The 27,392-nt window shown below is 39.0% G+C and overlaps 1 protein-coding gene across 1 annotated transcript in view; it reads right to left on the bottom strand.

Moving 5' to 3' along the window:
• Mcr (macroglobulin complement-related) overlaps positions 1-25,674 on the bottom strand; it is a 120,896-nt gene extending 95,222 nt beyond the window's left edge. The window contains exon 1 of the mRNA XM_065222987.1: positions 25,098-25,674. The gene's annotated coding sequence lies outside the window, so the exon portion shown is untranslated. The remainder of the gene's footprint in view (positions 1-25,097) is intronic.
• Between the last annotated feature and the right edge of the window lie 1,718 nt (positions 25,675-27,392).

Raw genomic sequence — 27,392 nt, 5'->3', positions numbered from 1 at the left:
TAGTATATGTGATATATCTCGAGATCCTGACCAGATAGAAAGCTACCTTCTTCGACAAAGTTGATCAGGAGGTCAAAGCCTATATGGGCGAATTCAATACGCCTTTTTAATAGAAACTAAGCGATCGATTCAACCACTGGTGGTGAATATGAGAACGTCAAAAAGAGTGTTGTGAGCAGAATTTTTTGCCGTGCGACATTGGAAGCGGAACACTTTTTCACTTTTCCTGATAAATTCATTCATCTGAGATGCTCCAAAACTTGATCTACTCGGTCCATTTTAGAAAATTTTAAATCGACTTCATATGTTCGAGATTGCGGCTAGCCAGAACGTCTAAAACGGGTGTAGCAGGTTCACGCAACTCAGATCTGGCAACACAGTATAAAGTACAAGAACAAACAACATGCTCGATGTCGTGGTAACCGTCCCCACAGGCGCATAGATTGCTGTCTGAGAGCCCAATCCGATAGAGATGTGAGTCTAATGAAAAGTGATTAGACATGAGCCTAGACATGACGCGGATAAAGTCACGGTCCATGCCCAACCCTTTAAACCACGGTTTGTTCGACACCTGTGGGAGAATACAGTGTAGCCATCTTCCCAAATCACCATCATTCCGCTTTTGTTGCCAGTTGCTGAGGACTTGCTGATGAGCAATTGTCGCCTTCCATAGCGCCCACCTTAGCCAACGAGTCCGCTTTCTCGTTACCCGGAATAGAGCAATGAGAAGGGACCCAAACCAAGGTGACAGTGTAAGAGCAATATTGATAAAACACTCAGGGTAGATCGTATTCCAAACCTGAAATACTACGAGTGCTTCATCGGCCTCAATCAACGAATAGCCTCCAGTTAGCTTAGGCTGTCCGTTTAAATGAAGTCAAGACCAACAATTGAAATAGCCTTAACTCCATTTAATAAACAAACCTTGTAAGGTCATTTTCTCGCGAACCGAAACCTTCATTCGCAAACCTAAACCACAAACGGGTAGAGGAAAATTTCCCCTATACCAGTTAATTATGTTGGTTTGCCTTTGCGGACTTCGGTTCGCGAGAAAATGGCCTTACAAGGTTTGTTTACAAAATTGAGTTAGGGCCATTTCAATTGTTGGTCTTGAAGTAATAGTGAGGGGGAAGTGTGACAATTTGCTCTAACGCGTATGATATAGCTGCTAGCTCCGCAACGTAAACGGAGCAGGGTTTCTGAAGTTTATAGGAGGCGCTATTAATTTCATTGAAAAATTTCTAAACTATTGTCCTCCAGTCAACAGATCTTGACTCCCTGAACAACTTTGATAGATACAGTAACTATCTAGCTGGTCAGGGTCCCGAGATATATTATATGCCAGAATTGCACGATTCAAAATTCTGAACTATTGTGCATCAACCTCCTGAACAACTTTATCGAATACACCTACCTGTTCACGATCTCGAGCTATATGGCATATGCGATAATTGTAAATGGCTCATTCCTGCTCAAGTGCCCATTCAGAATGTTAAAAAGTTGTGGTCGATGTCACCGATTTCAACCAAACGACTATTTTGGTTTTGTCACTAGATACGTCTGGACTACAACTCTGGATTTTCGAGATTTTTATAAATTTTATCTTTAAGAAGAGATTACTCCACAATTAAGTAAGCTATTATTGATCTTGGCACGACATTTTGAAGATTTTTTAATTTAAATTATTAGGTGTACTGACATTTTATTTTTGCTATAGCTACTACAGCAAACAGACTGATTACCGGAAGGTATCCAAATTATTTAAAATTTTACGTAGGGCGGGATTCTTTGTTTCTTAATATTTTGGGCTCAAATTTTCTCCAAGCTTTGGAAAATTCTTCTAATTGATGTTTTTTAAGGGAAAATGGTTTGAACATAAAGGGTGATACGGTCAAAATTTGGTCAAGGGAAAACGCGTGTAAATCGGTGAAATCGTATATTTAAAAAATCAAATTAAATTTCTTTTTCAAGTTCAATTAGTATAAAATTCAGGAAAAATATTCAGTTAGGCTTCCGCTTTTCCAAATCCGAATTGCCGGGCCTTACGCTTGACCCCTGCCATCAGATTTTGTACAGCCACCTTGTCCACCTTCTTCGCCGCAGAAAGCCAGTTTGCCTTGAACTGCTGCTCGCCCTTAGCAGTTTTTTGGTCTTCTTTAGGTTCCGCTTGACAATAGCCCAGTATTTCTCAATTGGGCGGAGCTCTGGCGTGTTGGGAGGGTTCTTGTCCTTGGGAACCACCTGCACGTTGTTGGCGGCGTACCACTCCATGGCCTTTTTACCGTAATGGCAAGATGCCAAATCCGGCCAATACAGTACGGAACAACCGTGTTTCTTCAGGAAAGGCAGCAGACGTTTATTCAAACACTCTTTCACGTAAATTTCTTGGTTGACAGTCCCGGAAGCTATGAAAATGCTGCTTTTCAAGCCACAGGTACAGATGGCTTGCCAAACCAGATATTTCTTTGCGAACTTTGACAGTTTCATGTGCTTGAAAACATCTGCTACCTTTCCCCTTCCTTTTGCCGTATAAAACTCCTGTCCCGGAAGCTGCTTGTAGTCGGCTTTGACGTAGGTTTCGTCGTCCATTACCACGCAGTCAAACTTCGTCAGCATCGTCGTGTACAGCCTCCGGGATCGCGCTTTTTCTGGCTCGATGCACGGTTGTAGACGATACACCCAGCTTATTTGCGGTATCTCGGAGAGAGAGGTTAGGGTTTCGCTTGAAACTACCGGCAACTCTCTTTGTCGTCTCAGCGGCTTCCGGTTTTCGATTTCCCCCCGATCCAGACTTCCTGGCTGTCGACAAACGTTCCCCAAACACTTTAATTACATTTGTAACGGTTGATTTGGCAACTTTTAGCGATTTTGTCAACTTTGCGTGCGAGTAGCTCGGATTTTCGAGATGCGCGAGCAAAATTTTTATACGCTGCTCTTCTTGCTTGGACGGCATTTTGACAACTGAAGAGTGAATTCCAAAATCAAAATAGGAGCAACATTCTACACACACACACACCTTCAAAATGAGGGGTGTTCAGGTTTTTTAAATGCAAAATTGAAAGAAATACGTCAAGTTGATATTGACCAAATTTTGACCGTATAACCCTTTATGTTGTGGAACTAGCAGCCATATTCTACGCAGTAGAGCAAATTGGCTCACTACCATCTGATAACTATTTTATTTTTACAGATAGCCTTAGCTCGTTGGAGGCTATTCGATCAATGAGGCCGATAAAGCACTCCTCGTATTTCCTGACCGAAATCCGAGCTAAATTGAGAACTTTATCTAACTGCTCCTATACTATCACCTTAGTTTAGGTACCATCTCATTGCTCAATTCCGGGTAATGAGAAAGCAGACTCGCTAGCTAAGGTGGGCGCTATGGAAGGCGATATTTTTGATTGACAAATCGCCTTTGCGGAATTTTTCTCAATTACCCGTCAGTACGTCCTCACCAACTGGCAACAAAAATGGAATGAGAGTGATCTGGGAAGATGGTTACATTATATTCTCCCACAGGTATCGAACAAGCCATGCTTCAAAGGATTGGACATGAGCCGTGACTTTATACGTGTCATGTCAAGGCTCATGTCCAATGCTCGTTAGACTCGCATTTCTTCCGAATCGGGCTCACAGGCAGCAATTTGTGCGCTTGTGGTAGTGACTATCACGTGCTTTGGTCATGCACCCTAAATTGTGTTGCTAGATCCGAGTTATCCGCATCCCTCAGGGCCCAAGGAAAACAACCTTTGCGGCTCGTTAGAGACATCTTGGCGAGCCGAGATCTCTATTATTTTAATTTAATTTATGTGTTTTTAAAACGGATCGATCTGAGGATTAAGTAGTTATTGACATCTTGTGTTCTCTCAAGTTGCTAAAGGGTGTCCACGATGAAATTGCCACACACAAAATTGATTCGCAAAATTCGAGTTTTCATCCGATTGCCATCAAATTTTCAGGGATTGAGAAATAACTATTAAACTTCATTTTACCATTTTACTCGTATTTTATTTACAGTCCATACGCAAATGCCCGCACCTTGGCCTTAACCCCGGCCATAAGATTCTGCACAACCTGTGAATCAACGGTTTTTTTGCATGTAAACCCATACTTTCTTCAGTTCCTCGACTGTCTTCACTACCTTAGGTCGTTTAAGAAGGTGCTGCTTCATAATCGCCGGAGTGTTGGGAGGGTTGAACATTTTCGGCACGAAATTGACCTTATTGTCCGCATACCACTTCAGCACGTCCTTGGAGTAGTGGCATGAGGCCAAATCCGGCCAGAAGATTGTTGGGACGTTGTGGGCCTTCAGGAGAGGAAGCAGCCGCTTCTGGAGGCACTCTTTTATGTACACCTGTCCGTTCATCGTGTCCTGGGTCACTATGCACCTCCGCTTCCCGCACGTGCAGATGGCTTGCCAAACCAGGAATTTCTTCGCAAATTTGGACATCTTCTGAGTGCGGATATGCTCCGGAGCGCTGAACTTATCCTTGGCCGTGAAAAACAGGTTGCCGGGGATCTGTTTGAAGTCGGCCTTCACATATGTTTCGTCGTCCATGATGCAGCATTCAACTTTCGTCAGCATGTTGAGGTACAACTTCCTGGCACGGGTTTTGGCGGACTTGTTCTGCTTCTCGTCGCGATTAGGGGCCTTTTGTACCTTGAACGTTCGAAGCCCAGCCTTAGTTTTGGCCTTCTGGACAAAACTTCGGCTTAGGTGCAGCTTTTTAGCCACATCCCTAACGGAGGCGTTCGGATTTCGGTTGAAGGCCCCAACTACGCGGTTGTGATTTTTGGTGTTGTACGGAATACTTTTTCCTTCACTTCTGGGCTTCCGATCGGTGGTCAACCGTTCCTCGAACCGCTTAATCACTCGCGACACCGTGGAATTCGCGATTCCCAACGTTTTAGCGATGGAACGATGCGAGAGATCCTTGTTCTCGTGATGAATGCGCAAGATTTTATCACGCACGAGCTGTTCTTTCGACTCCATTTCCGCGAGTTTTGATCACAGGACTTTAAAACTTGCAGGATGTAAATAATGCACTATGAACTAAATCCACCCAAATTTTCATTAAATTCTACCCAACGGTTAAAAAGTTAGAGCAATTTCATAGTGTGGCAATTTAATCGTGGACACCCTTTAGGTCTCCATCGGTGTACCCTGTTTGTCTTTTTCTCCAGTATGTCGCATAGTTCTCGATCAAGAGCACATTGCTCTAAAAAACCTTGTGTTCTCAATCCCTATCCTGCCACCCGTTTGTTACAATTTGTTACCCCTAACCTCGAGATAGCCGCGAGTAATCGGCCCCCGCTTTACTAACGTTAGTTTTAAGTAATTTTGTAACCCAAACGATGAATATCGGCACCGCTACGGCAAATGAGCCTGCAAAAACAAACGCATTAAAAAAAAAATTATGAACTATGTTTTTGCTGCCATCCTCTGAAGTTCCGTCCACCCCCTCCCCCCCGTTATTTCTCAGCTGTCTTCTTACCAATCTAGCTGAGTTTTCATTTTAGGTTAGGGTCAACCCTAAACTAGTCACCTACAGCGCTATTCGGGGGATGGTACTCACTTTAAATACTAGCGAGGTATAGCTTATACGTAAATATCAGTTTGCTACCATTCAATGGTGATTAAACAATTTTTGTGGTGCTCCCAACGTTGAAAATATACCTCTGATTTTTAATTAATCTTTCTAACACAAATTTGTTACCAAACCAAGCTGTGATTTGTTCTTGGTTTTAAAGGCAAATTCTTTACTCTCAACACTGGTTGTAAACAAGTGACTTTAGGGACTTAATTTTTAGAAATTAGTAACTTTTTAGTGACTGACTTGAAAATAGTGACTTAGCCGCTAAAAAGTGACCTGCTACCAACCCAGTCTTAGGATCATTGTTGAAAGGTATCTATGAGCAGTTTATAAAAACATAAGATTTTTGATGAAAAAAATTTAAGGGTGCTCATCTTGCCCCGGCTGACGACCAGTATGTATTTTTTGGCCCAAAAAAAAAAAGATTTTTCAGAAGTTTAGTAATTATAAGTAAATTGGTATGCAAATCAACCTATTAAAATTCCATCGAATCAATAATGTCCATTGCAATCAGTCCCGTGATTTCATCTGTTTATAAACCTAAAGTCACCATAGAAACACCGGTAAAGCTGGACAACGATTCTGCGCAATCCATGTTCCGTATGACACCTTCATACGCGATGTTGTTTACAAAAGTTTCCTAACCACCGTCGTGCCATGCCTCAAGTAATAACGATAGCACCTCAAACCATTCCATTGCAAGTCACAGTCACGTTGCTTCACCTGCCTAGAACGGGTCCCATTCCGTATTGGAGGAATTCTGGGCAAGATATCCGGCTTGCCAGCCATTTACAATTCCCAAAGAATAGCAGCGGAAACAGACGGTCGACGATAATAGACCAATCAATGAAATGGTGTAAAGCTGATTAATGCTCTTTCGACAGGTAATAACCACCGCTGCTGTAGGGCCGAAACGGAAACGATGGACGGCTTCCCACACCTAACATACATCACTTTTTTGTCTGTTGTGAAAGGATTGGGAAATTGACGTTTGGTTGCTGAAAACGGATCATTTCAATGCAACGGTTTATAAATAGTTCTTGGCATATAATCAGCTATCTCTTATCAATATCTGCGATGCTATTACTCACTCCACAGGACATATTTGTAGGTATGCAGTTTTATTCTTGCTCTCACTTTCAATTAAAGCGCCTGGTTGTTTGAATGACGCCCGCTCGCAAGGGATTCTTTGGTGGTTGTAGAGTGGTTTTCGCAGTCAGCACACAGCTAAGCCAGTCAAGAGCCAACGCTCGGCCCTTGGTCAATGTACGCCATAGTAGTATGAACTTTTAGCGTGACGTATGCAGAAAAATAACACGAAACAGCATAAGGCCGAAGGGACTCATGACTAATTAAGTTCGTGCATTTCTCCCTCCTTCAGTTTCTACACTATGCATAGTAAGGAAGGGTCCAGTCTGGTGAATGCATTAATGGAAATATGCATATAGAGAACGTTAGTTTTGCGTTGGCTGGTGCTATGTCTGAGTTTGCGTTTCGCTTTCGTTCATGATCTTTGTCAAAGGGGAATTGGTTATTGTTTTTGCAAAATTCTGACATGAGAAGGTATTGTTCAAAACGACAACACTAAAAGTAACAAAAACTAACCCAAATAATGCTAACGTAATGGCATTCAACTCAACGGCGTCCTTCGTGAAACTGAGCGAGCACGTTCCTCATTATCCTGCTGGGGCAGCTTCAGACCGCAAGGAAACGCCACACAAGGCTGTCCACTCCCTCTTTGCGGTTACAGTTGAAACGACATGCGGATTCAATTTCGTCATTATTTTCCGTGTTCCTTCCCGAAACGGGGCTCCTTTTTTTTGAACCGATCGCACTTTCTGATAATTCATTAACCGTAGGTACCAGCCACATGAAAAATGTTGGTCAGCTACGAGAGAAAAAGGGACTGAACTGCTGCATGGCGCTGATTAGGGATCATAATTTATGGAAAAATACACGTAGCTGGCATGAATAAGCGATTCTAGTAGGTAGAAACGCTTTGCTGTATGTTTTGCTGTCTGGTCGATGTCGACGGCCCGATAAGCGCTCGTAGCCTCTAATCAGAATTTTTATTACATTGCACATAACCGTTTCAATAGCAGCTACAGGGGATGGTCAATTTGAATAATCGTTATTTTGCCGAAAACATAACAAATTCAGTCCGATAAAATTCAATTTGCAATGCTCAATTTGATATGCAAATTTCCATGGGAATGCATTCTTCAAAACCCACCAGCCTACAACCGTAGCCCATTTGTCATGAACTTGAAATCGAGCAGAACTATTCAGTCTCAAATTACCATACTTCATTGACCAGATGACTAGAGGCACTGAACCCATACTCGTGCAACCAACACCACCGCCATCGTCAATTGCCTGTCTTAGCCTATTGGAAGCTAATTACACTTTCACTGGCCCATATCCGAACCCGAAAAACGGGGCTTCAAATTACAAACTTCAACTTCTGGAGAGGCGCTGCAGAGCCTGGTGACTAATTATCATTATCATTAAACGGTGAATTGTCTCGTCCTTGGAGGCTTCTTCTGTCAGGATCAGGTTACGTTTCCCTACAGTTGAATGTTTCCCGTGTGCCGCTTGGAATTTTAAAATTTTCTCATTGTTTGTCAGCGTTTGAGTGACACGCAGAGAGCAAATGAAAAAAAGAAAATAATTCAGACAAGAGAATGGCTTTGAACATTCTGTGCGTGTCAGATAGTCGATGCGTTTGACACTTCCATTTGACGTGGAATTAGATTCGTGCTGCTTTGCGTTTAGCTACCTGTCCGATGCCTTCAGTTTGCTGCTTTGACGGTTGCAAAAGTAGGTTTGTTTTGGCTGTTCCATTAAGAAGGGAAGGCCATTTTGCTTTCGGTGCAGAACTTTAAGGTATTGCGAATCGAAACAATGTTTAAAGTGTGTGTCATCAACGTTGAAATCATGGAAGAATTAACGAAACTGAGAAATGTCAATCTTAGAGAACATTTTGAGAACTCCTAATCAGATTTTTAAACATTTACCTCCAGTGCTGAACATTGTCACCGTCATTGCATATGTTTCAGCTACTATGACGACCATTGCAACATAGTCATGATATGATGAATGGCAAAACAAAGGTTGTAAATATCATTTGAAGCGATTAGTTAAGTTTTTTTTTGTTAATAATAGTAGATACACCCACAAACCGACATGACACTTAATTCTGACTTATGCCCGAAAATCGTAAACGGCCGATTTACATGTGCAGTTATCCGAGATTTTTTTATATAGATAAAAATAATTTTTCCAGCATAGATCAGACACGAACCAATTCATAACTTTTGCATGCGGGGTCATGGCTTAGCTAAATATTACCCGCGAACACGGAGCCAGATGTCAGTAGTGTGCTTTGGTCAGAAATTTTATTGTATTTGCTATGGTCATTCATGTCGGTTTATCGGTGGTAGATACGCTTATTTCCAGGCACAGTAAAACCGTTCTACCATAGATCAACTTTTTGGCTCAGCTCTGGTACTCTCTTCGGTCCCAAGCTAATTGATGCAGCCCTCGAAACATAGGAAAATTCACGAACCCCTAATTTTATCAAAACAAACATAGTGTAGTACTAGAATTTCAACTAGAATGGGGTACGCTTATAGATGTACTTGGGACCAATAGGCTAGTCAAGTAGTGAGCCAATTTTAAATCGTTAGTTTCCAACCGGTGGTAGAACTTTAATTGATCACATTTATTCCAATTTTCGTACAAGTTGTTCTGCTACGAATGTTTATCATGCAAACATAATGCACGTCGAAATGTCGTAGAACACATCAGAAATAACATGGGAGACTTTTGGGAGACTACAAACGACTAGCAGCGATACAGAGAAGGACAAAGAGTTCACAAATAGGCACAAAAATAGGACAGAAGAGTGATGAGATGTTTTTGCTTAATAATTTAATTAATAATTACAAAATTATTGATTTATAAATTTTCTTCTAAAATTCTATCAAACAACGAACGCTGCAATTCAATACATTTAACGTCAATTGAACTGTTTCATATAAGCATATTTTTGAGCGTTTGATCTATCCTCCTTTACACATTGCATAGGGCTGCATTTAAATTTGCAAACATTATGGTATCATTTTGATAAGTCTTCGCCCGGCTTTGTTTCGCTGATGTATGCCATGAAAGTTGCAAATCATATACTGACAAATCAATATGTTAAAAGCCAATACGTTACACTCGTGTAATCTCCATTTTCACAAGTAACGACGGCAGTCCCAAAACAACAAATGAAAGATCCAGTTGGGACGAAATAACTATGAATAATAAGAAGAAATTATCTAAATTTTGATGTAAAGAATTATTATTTCAATTGCACCTTTACTTCTCTGGTGACAGATTTCTGAACTAAACTGGGCAACATATAATAGGTCTTGTGCATCTGAACAACTCGGCCAAAGGTAGCAAGACAGTTCGTACACCGGTGAAACATTTTTCAACTAAACTGGCCACCATACAATAGGTCTTATAAATCTGAAACACTTTGTCAAAAACAACAACCATCTATCTAGTTGAGCTTTCAAGTTACAGCAAGTAATTATAGGTCAAATCGTATAAAGTCTGGAACGCGCAAAAATTGGTCAACTTCAAATTGGTGTATTTCTGTTAAAAGAATTTTGCTCGCGCAGCAAGAGAATCCGACTTTCTCATACGCCAAGTTGACGAAGAAGGTGGCGGTGAAATATAAGCGGAATCCTAACCTCTCCATCCGGGACGTCGCTGACAAGCTCAATGTCTCCCATACTACTGTGCAGCGGGCCAAGAAACGAGCCGGGTTATCAAAGTTTAAGAAAGTGAAGGTGGCGAACCGAGATTACAAACAAAACACGTCGGCAAAGCAGCGATTCCGAAAGCTGTATACGAATCTGCTCACAAAGTTCGACTACGTCGCCATGTACGACGAAACTTATGTGACGGCGGATTTCAAGCAGTTTCCGGGACAGGAGTTTTATACCGCATCAGGAAAAGGGAAGGTGGCTGAAATTTTCAAAACCATCAAACTATCGAAGGTCCCGAAAAAATATCTCTTCTGGCAGGCCATATGCACGTGTGGTCTAAAAAGCCGCATTTTCATTACTACGGGAACCATCAATCAAGAGATCTACGTCCAGATGTGCCTGGAAAAGCGGCTGCTACCATTCCTAAAGCAACATAACAGACCTGTGCTGTTCTGGCCGGACTTGGCGAGCTGCCACTATGGGAAAAAGGCAATCGAGTGGTACGAAGTACGATGCGAACAATGTGGTTGTGGTACCCAAAGACCACAACCCTCCCAACAGCCCAGAACTCCGCCCTATCGAATGGTATTGGACCTTGCTCAAACGGAATATCAAAAAACTTATAAATCCATGGAAAACGAGCAACAGTTTAAATCTAACTGGCGTTCGGTGGCGAATAAGGTCGATGAGACCACTGGGCAAAGGAAGGGGTTAAGCGGAAGGCACGACAGTTCGGATTTGGCAAACCAAAAGAATAAACGAACATTTTTTCCTTTGAATATATGAATTGAACTATTAAAAAAAATAAGATTTTTGTGATATGAATTTTGACTGAAATAAACGATTTTTTTGTCGACCAATTTTTGCGCGTCCAGTCTTTACTCGCCGAGTCTGGTGGGTGACAGCAACCCTCTGTCTAGCCGAGATGTCGACTTAAGCAAACCATTAGTATCAAATGGCACTAGTGGTTAGTTATTTTTTCGAGTGAGATACGAAAGGTCTTTTGATTCATAACTGAAGGCAGCAAACTTCTATCTAGTCTTACTGTCAAGTTTAAGCAAGCAATAAGATGTCAAATTGTACACTAGCATTCTTCTCTGATGCAGGTCTTATTCATCAGAACAATTTTCTCCAAGACCGCTACCTTCTATCTAGTCGAAGTCGCAAGTTAAAGCAATAAAAAGTGAAAGGGTATACTAGTTAGCAATAAGTTAAAAAGTATACTAGTGTGATGTAGACCATCCAATAAGTCTCTTCTACTTGAAATTTTTTTTTTTCCAAAGACAGAAACCTTCAATCTAGTCAAGATGTCAAGTTAAGTGCCACCTAGAAGACGAATTCTGAACTCAACTGTTCAACCTTCCCATACGCCGTATGCATCTGAACAGCTTTGACGAAGACTGCAACCCGGTGATGTCATGGTAAATTTTAGAATTATCCTTGTAGGAAATCAACTAGAGGGTCACCAGTTCTAACCACTATGACATCACTGCATATTTCACTTGAAATCGTGAAAGCCGGGTTACTTACTGAGTGGTCAAATTTTCCTCAAAAATATGTTCGAATATGACGAAAATCGAGAAAAAAAATTACCCAGTCTACACGGCCGATAAAAATAACGCAATACCTGAGTCGAATTCAACTCACAATTGCATTACATTGCGTAGCAACATTGGGCACTGTAGGGATACCCGGTAAACAAATTCAAAGCGAGCGCCGTTTAAATGAAGTTTTAGGTATTCACCGGGGTTCTGCAGTATTCAAGAAGTGTTTCCTAGAATCGAAGAAAAATTTACACATTCACTAAGTAACCCCTTTTTTGCAAACTTTGAGTCATATTCATACTCAATTTTATCTTACTAGTGTACGTTAAAAGGTTTCAAGCAGATGTTTAAGGAAAATTTTACTCACTTTCTACTATTTTGAAAGAAATCCTACTCAATTTTGATTTAGTTTTATCGGCCGTCACATCCCCAGACGATCTTAAGCAAAACGTACAGCTCTAATATGACCTCGCAACCGGTCGTTTTGTTCTCACGACAGTTATAGCAAGCGAGCACGTGATTGGTTGATTGGGGCCTAAAAGTTTGATCAATTTTCAATAGTTTACTGTAGATAAATTCAGGGCTGTTACAAGATTTTCTAAATTTGATCCGCGAAATCCGCGAGAAATTTTCCAACCCGAAAAATTAATAGACCGGACGGGAATCGAACTCAGTCGCCTCCAGTGGACTTGCTTTGTAGCTGCGCCTTTTGTAACTTTTTAATTTTTTTATAGCATTGTATCATCTTCAGTTATTTAGGTATAGTTTAAATTCTGAGTATTTAGTGAAAGTAATAAAACACCCTTACATTATGAGATTCTATTGAATAATATCGGCCTATATTTGATGAAACAATTTTTTTTTTTTTAATTAAAGCATTTTCATTTGAAATGCAAATTTTCTTGAAAATTAACCTCATCATCATCATCATCATCATCATCATCATCATCATCAACCAAGACTGCAATGTCTGTAGTATCGAAAAATGTACAATCAGATTCAAAGTGTCTATGTGAATTATGCATGATCTATTTCCGAGTAATCCAGATGTTGTAGGTTCTTCAAATCGTCCTGGAGTTCAGATAATTTGATCTACTAGATCAACAGAGATTGGGACAATGTCTTCAGTATCGAACTATTTCCAGACAGATGCACAGAGTCTATGTGGATCATGCATGAACTTTTGTCATGTATACCAGATGTTTTAGGTTATCCAAATCGTTCTGGAGTTCAGATGATTTATTCTACTAGATCAACCATGACTGGGATAAAGTCTGTAGTATCGAAATATGTCCAAACAGATTCATAGTGTCTATATGGATAATGTTTAATTATTTCCACGTTTACCAGATGAACTAGGTTTTCCAAATCGTCCTGCAGTTCAGATGATTTGTTTTACTAGATCAACGAAGACTAGGATAATATCCGTCGTATCGAAATATCGATTTGGAAATCCTAGAACATTTGGCATACACGAAAGGAGGTTGGCATGATCCACATAGACACTGCAAATTTGTTTGTGCATATTTCGATACTACAGATATTGGATTAGTCTTGGGTGATCTAGTAGAAAAATAATTTGATCTCCAGAATGATTTCAGAACCTATAACATCTTGTATACGTAGCAATAGGTCGGCTACAATCCACATAGACATTTTGAATCTGTTTGGACATTATTCGATACTACAGACATTATTGGAGTCTTGGTTGATGTAGTACAACAAATCAACTGAATGATTCGTTTATGATTAGACAACGGAAATTGCTATGTTCATATTGGAAAAAAAAGAATGTCTTACATTGGACAGACCTCAGGGAATCATAATCCGGGACGGAAATGTTACAATGAATTCCACAATTTTTGTGACAGCACATCAGTCCCTTCGCGATTTTCGCGACATCATTTAAGGTTTCTGTGATTTTCGCGACTGAAAGTTCAAATCCGCGACAAATCTGCGAAAATCGCGAAATCCGCGCCTGTTGTAACAGCCCTGTAGATTACTATAATATTTATACCAAACAAATCTTACATCAATTTTGAATCAAAGGGTGTAAAAAGAATTTAAATCCATATCTAAATCGCCAAGTTATAAGCGTTAAAAACCTAACATTATTTCGTTACACAAATTTTTGATTTACACGGAGTATACCGCAAAGACGTAGTCTTACGTCAAAAAGATTTTGTTTATCAAGTATCCAATTGATATATCGATATGTTCATGTGGGGCTTATTGTATATGAAGGCGACCTCAGAAAGTACGTGTATGAATAGGCATTCATGAAATGGGTCGTAGGATGTACAGTGAGCCATCACCTTCCATCTCCAGGGCTAAAAATGTTTGCATCTATGTATAAAAATAGGTGCAATAAATTCTCTTCCATAAAAGCACTGCCGGCCAGTGGGAAATGGATTGTATACACACGGATTTTTTTTTCTGTTACGAATGCTGATTTGGAAATAACCGATCATGAAACTACAGTAGTCAATATATTAAATTAGTAAAATTGAAGTGCTGGTAAACTATTCGAAACAAACAGTTTCGGATCTTGTTGTGAGAAGCTTGGATTTCCGATTATAATCCGATAACTTAGACCAGAAAACAGCTGTTCTTACTACCGCAGGGCTGATAGCAGTGTTAAACAATAAAAATAATGAATTAGTGCCCGAAATCAACTAAACACTGACTGACAGTTTTCAAAACATGGGCAAATTATCATAAAAGTTTCGGAAATAAAATCATGAAAACTGATTTGGTTTAAGCAGCGGGTGTGGCTATAAGATTATCCGACACCATCATCCAAAAAGGTTAAATCTCGATTTTCTATCAGTACACTTTTCCAGATTTCAAATACCTAAAATTTAAATAAATTTCAGATCTCAAATCTCGACAAAACTTTAGGATTCTGACGCTTTGATGAATTGTGTACATGATTTTAAAGGGCTTTGTAGAGAAATTTTAGGCTTAATTAAGAAGAAATTGTGAAGAATATTCTGACGAAATTCTACAAGGAATTGCAGGTAATTTAAAAAAAGTATACTTAAGAGGGACCCTGAGCATAACTTTGCCTTTGAACTTTGAATACTTCTCCGAATTCCCTTATGAAAGCCTCCCTGAAATTCCTTCAAATTCACCTTTGGTTTCTCAGGAATTCTTCTCTCAATTCCATAATAATTCCATAGCCTTGGGATTGAGAGGAGGATTCCTGGGAAACCGAAGGCAAATGTGATGGAATTTCAGGGAGGATTTTATAAGGGAATTCGGAGGAGTATTCAAAGTTAAAGGTCAAAGTTATGCTCAGGGACCCTTTCGATACTTCCTATTTCATTTTCAGAAACATATAGAAACGGCAGAAAATCGCTCAAATGTCAATCAATCCAAAAAAAACCCAGCTCCTTGCCAATATCGATACCAATTCTAATCTAATTTTGACGATAGTTAAACAAATTCTTTACTGAATTTCAACCTAGTTTGCAGATAGTTCCAAGGAAATCCATTGCAGACTTCTATAAAGTTTGGAGGAATTTACAAGGAGAATAATTCAAAGAGAATTTTGAACATATTTCCAAAGAATTTTGAGTAAAGGGTGTCCACGATGAAATTGCCACACTATGAAATTGCTCTAACTTTTTAACCGTTGGGTAGAATTTAATGAAAATTTGGGTGGATTTAGTTCATAGTGCATTATTTACATCCTGTAAGTTTTAAAGTCCTGTGATCAAAACTCGCGGAAATGGAGTCGAAAGAACAGCTCGTGCGTGATAAAATCTTGCGCATTCATCACGAGAACAAGGATCTCTCGCATCGTTCCATCGCTAAAACGTTGGGAATCGCGAATTCCACGGTGTCGCGAGTGATTAAGCGGTTCGAGGAACGGTTGACCACCGATCGGAAGCCCAGAAGTGAAGGAAAAAGTATTCCGTACAACACCAAAAATCACAACCGCGTAGTTGGGGCCTTCAACCGAAATCCGAACGCCTCCGTTAGGGATGTGGCTAAGAAGTTGCACCTAAGCCGAAGTTTTGTCCAGAAGGCCAAAACTAAGGCTGGGCTTCGAACGTTCAAGGTACAAAAGGCCCCTAATCGCGACGAGAAGCAGAACAAGTCCGCCAAAACCCGTGCCAGGAAGTTGTACCTCAACATGCTGACGAAAGTTGAATGCTGCATCATGGACGACGAAACATATGTGAAGGCCGACTTCAAACAGATCCCCGGCAACCTGTTTTTCACGGCCAAGGATAAGTTCAGCGTTCCGGAGCATGTTCGCACTCAGAAGATGTCCAAATTTGCGAAGAAATTCCTGGTTTGGCAAGCCATCAGCACGTGCGGGAAGCGGAGTGCACCTTTCGTGACCCAGGACACGATGAACGGACAGGTGTACATAAAAGAGTGCCTCCAGAAGCGGCTGTTTCCTCTCCTGAAGGCCCACAACGTCCCAACAATCTTCTGGCTGGATTTGGCCTCATGCCACTACTCCAAGGACGTGCTGAAGTGGTATGACCTTATTGTCCAATTTCGTGCCGAAAATGTTCAACCCTCCCAACACTCCGGAGCTCCGCCCCATCGAGAAGTACTGGGCGATTATGAAGCAGCACCTTCTTAAACGACCTAAGGTAGTGAAGACAGTCGAGGAACTGAAGAAAGTATGGGTTTACATGCAAAAAACGGTTGATTCACAGGTTGTGCAGAATCTTATGGCCGGGGTTAAGGCCAAGGTGCGGGCATTTGCGTATGGACTGTAAATAAAATACGAGTAAAATGGTAAAATGAAGTTTAATAGTTATTTCTCAATCCCTGAATATTTGATGGCAATCGGATGAAAACTCGAATTTTGCGAATCAATTTTGTGTGTGGCAATTTTATCGTGGACACCCTTTAGCATTCCAGGAAGAGTAGGCAGAAAGAACCAATATATTTCTGAGGAGAGTTTTAAACGAATTTTAAAGACAATTCCAAGGACAATCAAAAAAAAATCATTGTATTTTGAGAAATTGTCACACGGAATGGCGCTTGAAAATTCTAAGGCAGTTTTGTTGCAATACTTTGGGAAACCTGAGGTGAACTCCAACAGCAAGGGAATCCTAAGTATAATTCCAAGATAATTCCGATGAGAATTTCAAAAAAATTCTGAGGTAAAGTGAAAGGATTTCTGAAGACAAAATCTTTGAGTCTGTGACATGAAATATTTTAAAGGTTATACAATATACAAAGTTATTCGCCCTAACCTCAATCTACCTGTACAAGTCTCAAAACGTAAACAAATTAAACTATATGACTTAAAATCGATGCAAATCAGTGAAACTAGTTGACCCTATGCATTTTAGGTACGATTTAAATATAGATATGACTCTGAAAAACGTTTAAGCAGTTGTTAAACAGGTAAAAAGTTAGGCTACGCGATTTAACATTAATCAAGGATTGAAATTTTTTAAGAGTTCTACCTTGAATTGTTTTGAAAAAAATGTCGAGATCTTGGACTTGACAGATTTATGAAACTCTGTGACATGAATAATTTTAGATCTCAGATTTAATTTTTATTGTGTCTCGTACTAAGGGAAATTTAGAATTGCGAGTTGAAGAAATATTCAAGATATGAAACAACTTATTTGAAAATTTAAATGAAATTTCCGGTTTTCTCGGTTCTGTCACCTTGTTAAAAGCAGTGGTGACGCCCTAACCCCAATCAACCTGTTTAACAACTCTGAAAACTGAATAAAATTTAAAAATATAGCATCCAATGGATACAAATCAGTGAAACTAGAAGACTTTATGCCTTTTGAAACTGATTTGAATGTAAGCATGACCCTTGATCACGTTTACGAAGCTGTTGAACAGCTAAAAAAGTGAGGTTACGCGACGCCACTGGTTAAAAGCTATTTCATACCATTGGTCCGAACTTCAGGCGGGATGGGTCATTAGACCTACTTTGGGAAAGCGAATCAACTTATAAATTGATTAAGATATCATAAACTGTTAAACATAAAATAAGATTAGCATTAGCATTAGCATTGACCAAGTTACAAAATATCGTAGGTGGCACGAATTAATAACTGTTCTTAAGAGAAAGACGGACATCTGTTACTGAGCACATAATAATCAGAGACTGATTACTATCTCTTAGATTAAGACATATCACTCTCCAACAGTTAAGAATTGTACTGGCAACGTTCTTGCAACTGATGGGGATACGAAAGGAATGTTAGTCCAACTTTTGCTTAAGAGAGAAGTATAGAACTCTACAATCCCCCTCATCAATGTCTCGGGAATTTACTAAAATCAAATTTCATCGCAGTATCTTGAACATATCGTTTTTTGGTGGTCCATTCATACATATTCTGCACATATGAAAAGGTGTAAAAGTCAACTCACATTTTCTATAACAAGACAATTTTATATTTGTCTCAATGCTCTGAGGGAGGTTTGAATCCAACATCCCTCCCCCTTCGCTGCACGCCAATGAGCTACAAGCAAAACAAGCAACGGCACTGTCGTTTTTAGTTTTTAGATAAACCCCGTTAGAAACTCTGGCAAATATTCGCGATAAAATTGTGAGGTTCAAAGAAACACCACCATGATAAAAGTTGATATATGTCGTAGAGGATAGAGGTCTTAATCCTCTCAAAAACGATCTATGTATTTTATGAACAGCATAAAATTAAAATAATTTTAATTTCATGGTTAAAAGTACATAAGTAACTTCCCGGGTTTTTCGCGGAATTTTGAAAATTTCCTTGGTAGAGCGATACGCATGTAAATTAGGTACGAGACCGAAATCTGCTTAAATGGGTCATTACAAAGACTGTAACATTTTTCTTGGATCTTGAATTTGGTTCTGCGTCCGCAGTCTTTAAAGTTTTTCTATGTTTAAACTGCCTTGATAATTCGCCCAAAACTATTTCCAGATTTTATTGGAGTGATTGAGAGTAATTTACCTTCAGAGAGTTATTTTCAGAATTAATCTAAAAGAAATAGAAGATTCTCTATGGTAATTCCTTATAACTTTCTATTCCAGAAATTCTCTGCAGAAAAACATGAAATGTATCCTTATATTATCATTGAATTTTTATGTTTCTTCTAAAAATCAACAGAGCTTCCTTCTATAATTCTAGTTAAAATTCATTTGAATTCTCGTAAGAATTCGCATGTCTTATCATTTTGCTCAGAATTATCTGGGAGTTCTCCTCTAAACTCTTCTGAAAATTCACTAGAAATTTCCTTAAAAATCACTAGAAATTATTCTTTTCGAAATGCCCTTGAAAGTATCCTAGGAATGCCCTTAAAACTCGTATCAGAATTCCTTTGGAATTGTGCCCTATAAATTATATGCCTTTGATGTTTTTTACGAATCTTAGAATCCTCTTTACATGGAATTATCCCCAGAGCTACATACAAATTTCTACTCTAGATTCACACAATTTACTAGGAGTTCTAGCCTAAACTCTCTTGGAAATTTGCACTGAAATGTCTTCATGTTAATCATAGAATTAATTTAAAAAAAAATCTCTACATTCCTTAAGAAAAAAAAAAATCTAAAATTCTCTTATTAATTGAAGCATGAGTATTTTTATCGATGCATCTTAAAAATGACGACCAGTCCAAAGGTCTTGAAATTGTTTGGACTTCTTATTTTTAATATGTTTTCCCTAAGTATATTTTTCCAAATTTCTCATCGAAATTCATGGGTTTTTAACGGTTTTTCGCGGTGACTTCTCATTCCCGGCTTCTTCCCGGTTTTCACGATTTCCCGGTTCACTGGTCACTCTGTAATTTGATTAATTTGAATAATGTTTAATGATTGCTATTGAGGATTAGCAGGGCTGTTGGTGCTGATGCGATATAATAGTAGTGACTTTAGTGACTAAAATTACAAAAAAAGTGACCAAATAGTGACTTATATATAATAAATATGGTAACTCAAGATTTCAAATACGGTTTGATATTGAAATAAATTCCATTTTTCGTCATGGAACCTTAAATAACGTTTCATAAATTCCTATAATTATATAGGTTTGAATACTTTTCATTTGATTACATTTTACATAATGACCAGAAAATATCAATTTAAAAATTTGCGGGGTTTCCTGGAGTTTATTAAATTTTACTGGTAGTGCGACATATACCGATGAAGCCACTAAGTTAAATAGAGTTAACTACAACTGCAGTATTTTTCGTAGATTTTGAATTTGTTTCTGTCTTCGAAATCTTAAAAATGTCTATGTTTAGGTAAGTTAACCTTGATTATTCGCCAGAAATTCATCGCAATGTTCTGAAGAACTTTTTTCGAAACATTAATTTACTTGAAGTCTCATTAGAATTCCCATGCAATTAACCTCAGAAATGTCTTAAATTTCTGTTCTGAATGATGTTGGAACGTGAATTCGTATTCTCTTTAGAGTTTCCATGGTATTTCTTCGGAATTCTCAACAGAAAATCCATCTCAGAATACCCTTGAAACTCTTCTCACAGTTCCATTTTAATTCTATTGGAATTCTCCTTGAAATTTCATTTGAATTCTTTAGTATTCTCTTGGAATCAACCTCAGAAATCGCCCCAGAATTCCTTTAATATTCGCTGCGTTTGGAGACCTTTGGAGTTCACGGGATTTGCTCAAATAATTTATCAGAACTTATTTTTAAAACTTATTAGAATTTGGACCAAGAATCCTCATCCAATCGGCATAGAATTCTTTTCAGAACTCTCGTTACAATGCACCTGGAGCTCGTATCTCAATTATCTTGGAATTCTTCCAAAAATTGTTTTGGAGCTGAATTTTGCGTTTTTAATCATGTAATATCAAAAGTGAAGCTCGTATGTGTCAGTCTCAGGGCCGATTCTTTCACCTCCGCTTAAGCCTTAAGACAGTTTAGCGGAGGTGAACAAATCGACCCACAGAGCATATAAATTTACAAGAGACTTTCGTTGTGTGTAGTTTGGCATTCTTCTCTGAAATATCTTGGTATCATCCGTAGAATTAATCATTTTGTCAAGTTTCTGAATTCATGTTCCATCAGATGTCACTGCTGTTGTTTGCGGTGACATCGATCGGAAACTACACACAATCTGTTTTCCTATAATTGTTCGCAGAGGACACTGCAGTGCAAAACATGTCTGGTACCTCTATATATGAATTTAGATTATTATTCGAAGTCCCTCCTTTTTTACACATTCTGCACAAAAAATAGCTCATCCCTCAAAGAATTTCCCGCCGAGTTTTATGTATGAGGTGGGGCATAAAGTATCTTTTGCGCAAAATATGTAAAAAAGGAGGTTCAAGTCCCTGTTAAAGCAAATGCATATATTAGAGGTACCAGACATGTTTTGTAGTGTCAGGTACTCCATTTTGTAATCTGTGAAAGGGAAATCACAAATCGAGTGTCAACAAAATATATGGCATGTTGAGAGATTGGGGTCGTGAGAGCAAATTCTCTCTCTCAAAATGAATGTTTTGGCTCTCTGGGAACTGGTAGTAAAGCAGGTAAAACTGTATGGGGAAAAATCATTTTTAATTAATTGTAGCTTGTTTAACAATAATTTCTGGGAAAAAACTGAACGACAAAGTCCCTGATTAATTTCTTTAGGTTGTCGTTCACTTTTTTTCACCTGAATATGCACCGAAAGCGAATTATTCCCACTTCTCTCAATTTCTCTATGGGGATTTTTATCACTTCCTACCAGCGGAACAGCGCCATCTCTGTGGAAAATGGTCGAACAAAATGATTAATTCCTTTGATATTCTCTTCAAATTTCCTTTGAAATTTTCATATATATTTCTAAATAATTTATTAAAGACTTCTGAAAATCTAGCATAGACCAATATAATTGAAATGTTTCCAAGATGCAGAATTTATTTTCGAGAAAAGGAAGTTTATTTTCCCCGATTTGTCCTCGAAATTCAAAACTCTTCAAGTTTGTTTCCCGGTGTTTTAAAATTTATTGAATTTGTCCGGTTATAATTGTTTATTATTCGACAGATATGCATATTTCGTCATAACTACTGTAGACTTCCTTAGTGCAAAGTAGGGTATACGTCCCTAACCTCGGTCTAATATGCAGCCATAGATTACGTTTTTAATCATAACTCATCAATTAATTTACCTGCAAACGATATTCTACTGCTAAATGGTATGCTTAGATATGCTTATCATGTCGTTTGCTATCAGGAACCGCAAAAAGTTGAAAAACTTACTTTTTTTAAGACAAAAACTCACCAGGGAAATGTATGTAATATCGGTCTATTGTCCCCAAATTGGGTCTATTTATGGATGCAACTTCGTCCTATCCTGTTTGATTCTCAAAAAAAACGCTCTTGGTAACGTTTTCTTATGTATTTTTTTTTATCACTATCACTGTTAACTTAATACTCTTCATTCCTCAAAACATTTCTTAGAGAAAATTTTACGAAAACTACATTAAATCACTCAAGTTAAAAATTAAAAATTAAAAATTTCGCTTATCGTCTTTCGACCGCAGAATATCTAAATCAAAACATTGTGATGTTCATTATACAGATTTGGCAGAAAAAATCTCCCTTCCTGTTCGTTCCTTATCATCCAAATGCAAACCACATTGTTGACGTTACTCTTATTGCTATATGCTGTCAAATGAATTTCATGGGCCAAAGTTAGGAACATAGAAAAGAAATGTGTCCCTAAAGTTGGGTCCATGATTTACTTGTGAAAACGTTGTTAAACAATTAAAATAAACATAAAATATTCAAACAGTAACTGTGAGTTTTACGTCTAGTGTGTATTATCAGGTAATTCCATTCAATAAATGCCACAATCAGGCCATTTGATGATCGTCAGTGCAACCTTCCCATCTTAACCTTAGAAGTCATGGCGGCTAAAAACTCCGAACAGAGTGATATTCTCAACCAGTTTTATTACTTACGAGAGCTGAAAATGTATTGAAATGTTGTGATATAAATTGATTTGTGTGTGGTACACATTTATCAATCATCAGTGATCAATATTTTCCTTATTTTTTGTGTAATATTCCTTAATTAATTATTTATTTGCGTGATAGGCCGAATGAAAGGACTAGACCCACATTACATACCGTAACCCTACTCAATTTAAACATTTTGATGATGTTTTTCACGCCCTATATATTGGATGGGAAAATAGTGACTTTAGTGGCTTTTTGGTGTAAAAAGTGACTTTTTAGTGACTGACTTAAAAATAGTGACCAAGCCACTAAAAAGTGACCTGCTACCAGCCCTGGATTAGATTAATTTAGTTAACGTTATCTAGCTGGTTGCACCATTAGGGAGGTTCAAAATATCGATTTTGCTCCACTCCTCTCAATCGCATCTAAATCAAGTCCGGATCATTCTCCCAAAATTTGAGCCCATTTGGTTGCGAGCTCACAGTGCACTGACCCTTTGAAGTTTATATAGCAATTACCAGTGGCGTGCAACATGTGCACGACACAGGTGCAAATAATATAGAATTATGCATTCAGATATTTATAGACTTTTTGGTTACATTATAGTTATACTTCTTTACTTCAAACCACAGTGTGGCTCAACTAAATCTCCGACCTTGGTTTGCTTCAAGAAGGATTAAATTCAGTTTGGATGATCTCTAAGGGACCATCCACAAATGACGTAGCATTCATAAGTGCCCAGCCATGTACTAGGTACAGTATAATATGCTGGGGGTCTAAATCGTCAAAAATACGCTACGTCATTTATGGAAGCTCCCTAATGCATTGATTTCCAAACATGTCGATATCACTACCATGACAAGGCTCGTTAAATAGTGCACCTATAAGCGAGCTTTTTTTTTTGGTGACGAGTGGCATCGCCAAGTTTGTGAATAATCAAATGCCTAATCTAAGCTAAGTGATTGGCAGAGCTTCTATCATCTTGAGATCAAATTAAATGAGGATCATGGTCATGGCATGATGCGTCTAGGTTTTGTAGATACAGTATGGTAAATTGGTAACGAATATAGTTTGGCGCACAGGTTAAAAAATTAAGCACGCGACGCCATAGGAACACGTTATTCTTCTGACATGCTCCATCAACTGCTGAACAGGCAACATTGGTGTACTTGGTTCGAAAAATAGGGCAAACAAATCCAGGCTACCATGTCGTAAGCGCAACATGGAGTGTTGCCCTGAATGGAGTCGCAAGTTTACCCATAAATCATTATGGGAAAAGTCTAGGACGATGGGAACAAAAAGTTCACTTTTCCCATAGTAATCCCCATCTAAACTTCAAAGGGCAAGTGCAGCATGATATCACAACCAAATGAGCTCAACAATTGGTATAATGATCAGCACCTGATTTAGAATCCATTGAGTGAGGTGGAGCAATATCGATAGTTGTACCACCCTAGAGTACCATTTGTCAGGTCAAGGAAATAACAGATAATATGTAAAATTCTACACTTACTGTTAGTAACTGTTGGCGATCATCGCTTGGCAATGCATTGCATGGCAAAATGCATTCGTTAATCATGACACTTTCAAACTGAAACCTGTCAGATTGAACGGGCAACACAAACATGATTACGTCAGGGGACAAGAAGTATCCAAAATCCGATGTTGTGTATGTTGACCTGACGTTACCCACCCATCTCGTGTCGTACAACAGCGACAGATCTATCTATGTAAGGAAGTATGTATTGGTACGATCATGATCGACTGCAAAAGTAACCGCACCAGAGGGTTGTGATTGTGATCAGTCAAGGTGGTTGTGCAAATTGACTCCAGATCTCACCTATGTGTTAGTGGGCACATGAGTAATGAACAATGTTACCTCTGAATTGTAGAACCTGTGGCAGAGGAAAATATTGCACTTTTAACTGATTTCAAATAAAATGGAGCTACTTAAATTTTTAAACAATCTTCTGATCTGAGGAAAATATGCAAAGCACCGATTGATCGGAACGAAAAGCAAGATCACATCCCTCGTGAGTGTGTGAGGGTGATCCACGCCCCTCTGGCTCACATTCTTTCGAGAAAACCACCCTTGAAGGTGTGAATCAACAGGTGGTATCAGTGAATGAAAACAACGCCTTCAGTCTTCCCGTCAACCCGATTGACGTTTTTCAACTGAATTAAATGGATTTTTTTTCAAAAATTTCACTTAGTTTGGTTAACGCCCCAAAATTGGTACGCCATAATTTCACAGGTCTCGCAGAGAGACCTCTGCTCCACCAAGTTGTTGTCTTATGATTAACACTCACCTGACTGGTGTTGGTGTGCTATGAGGTCCGTCCAAAGTGGGGCCAAGTTATCCACGCTTCACCTATCTCGTAAGGGAAACTCCCTTGTTGCAGAAATGACTCAAACTTGATCCAACTGCTTCGATCTTAATTTATCCTCGCTCGTTGAAAGGTTAAAGGTTTCGCACTGCACTTTTTCTCATCAAAAACACTACCGCATCGTTGATTACCCGCCGGAATCGCTAGTAATTGTAAACAATTAATAGTAGCCAACTACACGACCTGAGCCACACCACAAGCGCTGCTGCCTTTTCGGCTTAACCACTGACTAAACTACCACCACACTACTCGTCGGCTGGAACTCGGGGCGTACAAGACGGGAATTTTAAAATTTAAGCCACTACACATTCAAAACACCACTGCCCAAAACGCTTCAGCAGCAGCCTACAACACACACCTTTCCGTTCCCGCCCTGGTCAGCTGTGTGCGTCTATATACAGACGAAAGACCACACCGTCGGCTAATAATAAAACAACACAATAAAAGCCAGCGGCTCTCGCACACTATCGACTGCAGCCGCGGTAAAACACTACCCACTGTTATAGGCTCGAGCTTCGCACCGAGCGAAGCAACCGAACGAAAAATGAACCGTTACAAATGGAATCTCATCGCTGACTGAAGCATAACTCGCGAATGGGCACCGAGCGAAGTCGACGGGTGAGCAGCGGAGTGATGTTTTTATGTTGCGCCTGGTGAGAAGTGAGCCGGTCGGGGCTCGGTTGATGGTGAGAAATGGCAAAAAGTCGGGTTGCCAGGTTGGGTGGTAGAAAATTGAATTGTGTTTCAATATTTTGCTGCTACATATTTGTTGCGTCTAAATAACTCCCTACCTCTGGTGGAAGTGTTTAATTACCTCTTTTTTTCGATGCCGCTTTTCAAGGACAGTTTAATCGATGATGAAAATTTTTTGCACTGGGTTTATGTGTTCAAAGTGTTCCTTTTTCCTAATGATGGTCACATATAGCAATGGCTGGAAATCATCTTTCGATATGATTTTTGGCGAGCAACAATGCCTCAAGCGACGCATAATTTCTATGAAAACTAATATCTATTTTTTTCTGTATTAAATTATTTGTACAGGCTCAATCGAATAAACCTTACAGAGCCATGTGATTATTTACGTTTTATATAATTAATGTCTTAAATCTAGAGTTAAACGAATTGAACCGATTACAGGCGGTCGTCTCGAGGTTAGTAGAGATTTTAGATAAACATTTCAAAAGGTCCTATCTGCATTGATCGATTCTCTTCATCGACTTTCTCTTTCGTTAATAATTCAGCTGCAAAACCATTCTCTGTTGCATTTGACGTTTTGGACGCTAGATAAGAACCTCCTTTATCAAACTATGTGGTAAAATTTGCGCGAAATCTGTTTGGTTATCAAAACAGAAGGTCGATGAAGAGAATCGATCAAAGCAGATAGGACCATTTGAAATGTTCATCGATATTTACAGTTTTATCGATGGGGAGAGGGAGAAGGAGGTTTGAGATATGATTTACGATACAAATATTTCATTATTCCTAAAACATGTACTTATTCCTATACAATTTGGTATCAGCAGTGTAGTTATACAATTTTTAAAGAATCCAACATTATAAAAATCACACACACACACACACACACACACACACACACACACACACACACACACACACACACACACACACACACACACACACACACACACACACACACACACACACACACACACACACAAAATACAAACTAAACACAAGGTTAGTCAAACATACAATCTAAGGTCATTCTTAAAGAAAACATATGAGTTTCATAAACTCCAGATCGCGTCAGATCTGACTCCACGATGCTCAGCACCAGACCAAATAATGTGTAATACAGACGTCCTAGTAGTAACCTTGTCCACATTCACAGAGCTTGCTGTCCCCCAGCCCAACACGGTACAAGTGAGCGTTTAACGAGTAGTGATTGGACATTAGGCGAGTTCCATAAAGTTCAAATAAAGTTCCGACAGAACTTTCAAGTTCCATAAAGTTCGAATAAAGTTCTGACAGAACTTTCAAGTTCCATAAAGTTCAAATAAAGTTCCGACACATTAGTTACAAAATTTAATGTACGTAAATATGAAATCATCAGTGGCCTGAATAAACCATAATTCTTATATTTATGCCACATTCTATCCAAACATAAAAAAATTAAAGAGTAATTTCCTGGATTTGAACCCGTGTATTCGGCATGCGATCTACGATTACTAACCACTGCGCCGCAATACCATGCGG

This window comes from Ochlerotatus camptorhynchus, unplaced genomic scaffold, assembly GCF_037179485.1.
Source record: "Ochlerotatus camptorhynchus isolate MF236.1 unplaced genomic scaffold, CSIRO-AGI_Acam_v1.1 ptg000015l, whole genome shotgun sequence".
NCBI classification, from domain to species: domain Eukaryota; kingdom Metazoa; phylum Arthropoda; class Insecta; order Diptera; family Culicidae; genus Ochlerotatus; species Ochlerotatus camptorhynchus.
This window is presented reverse-complemented; position numbering and strand designations above follow the sequence as displayed.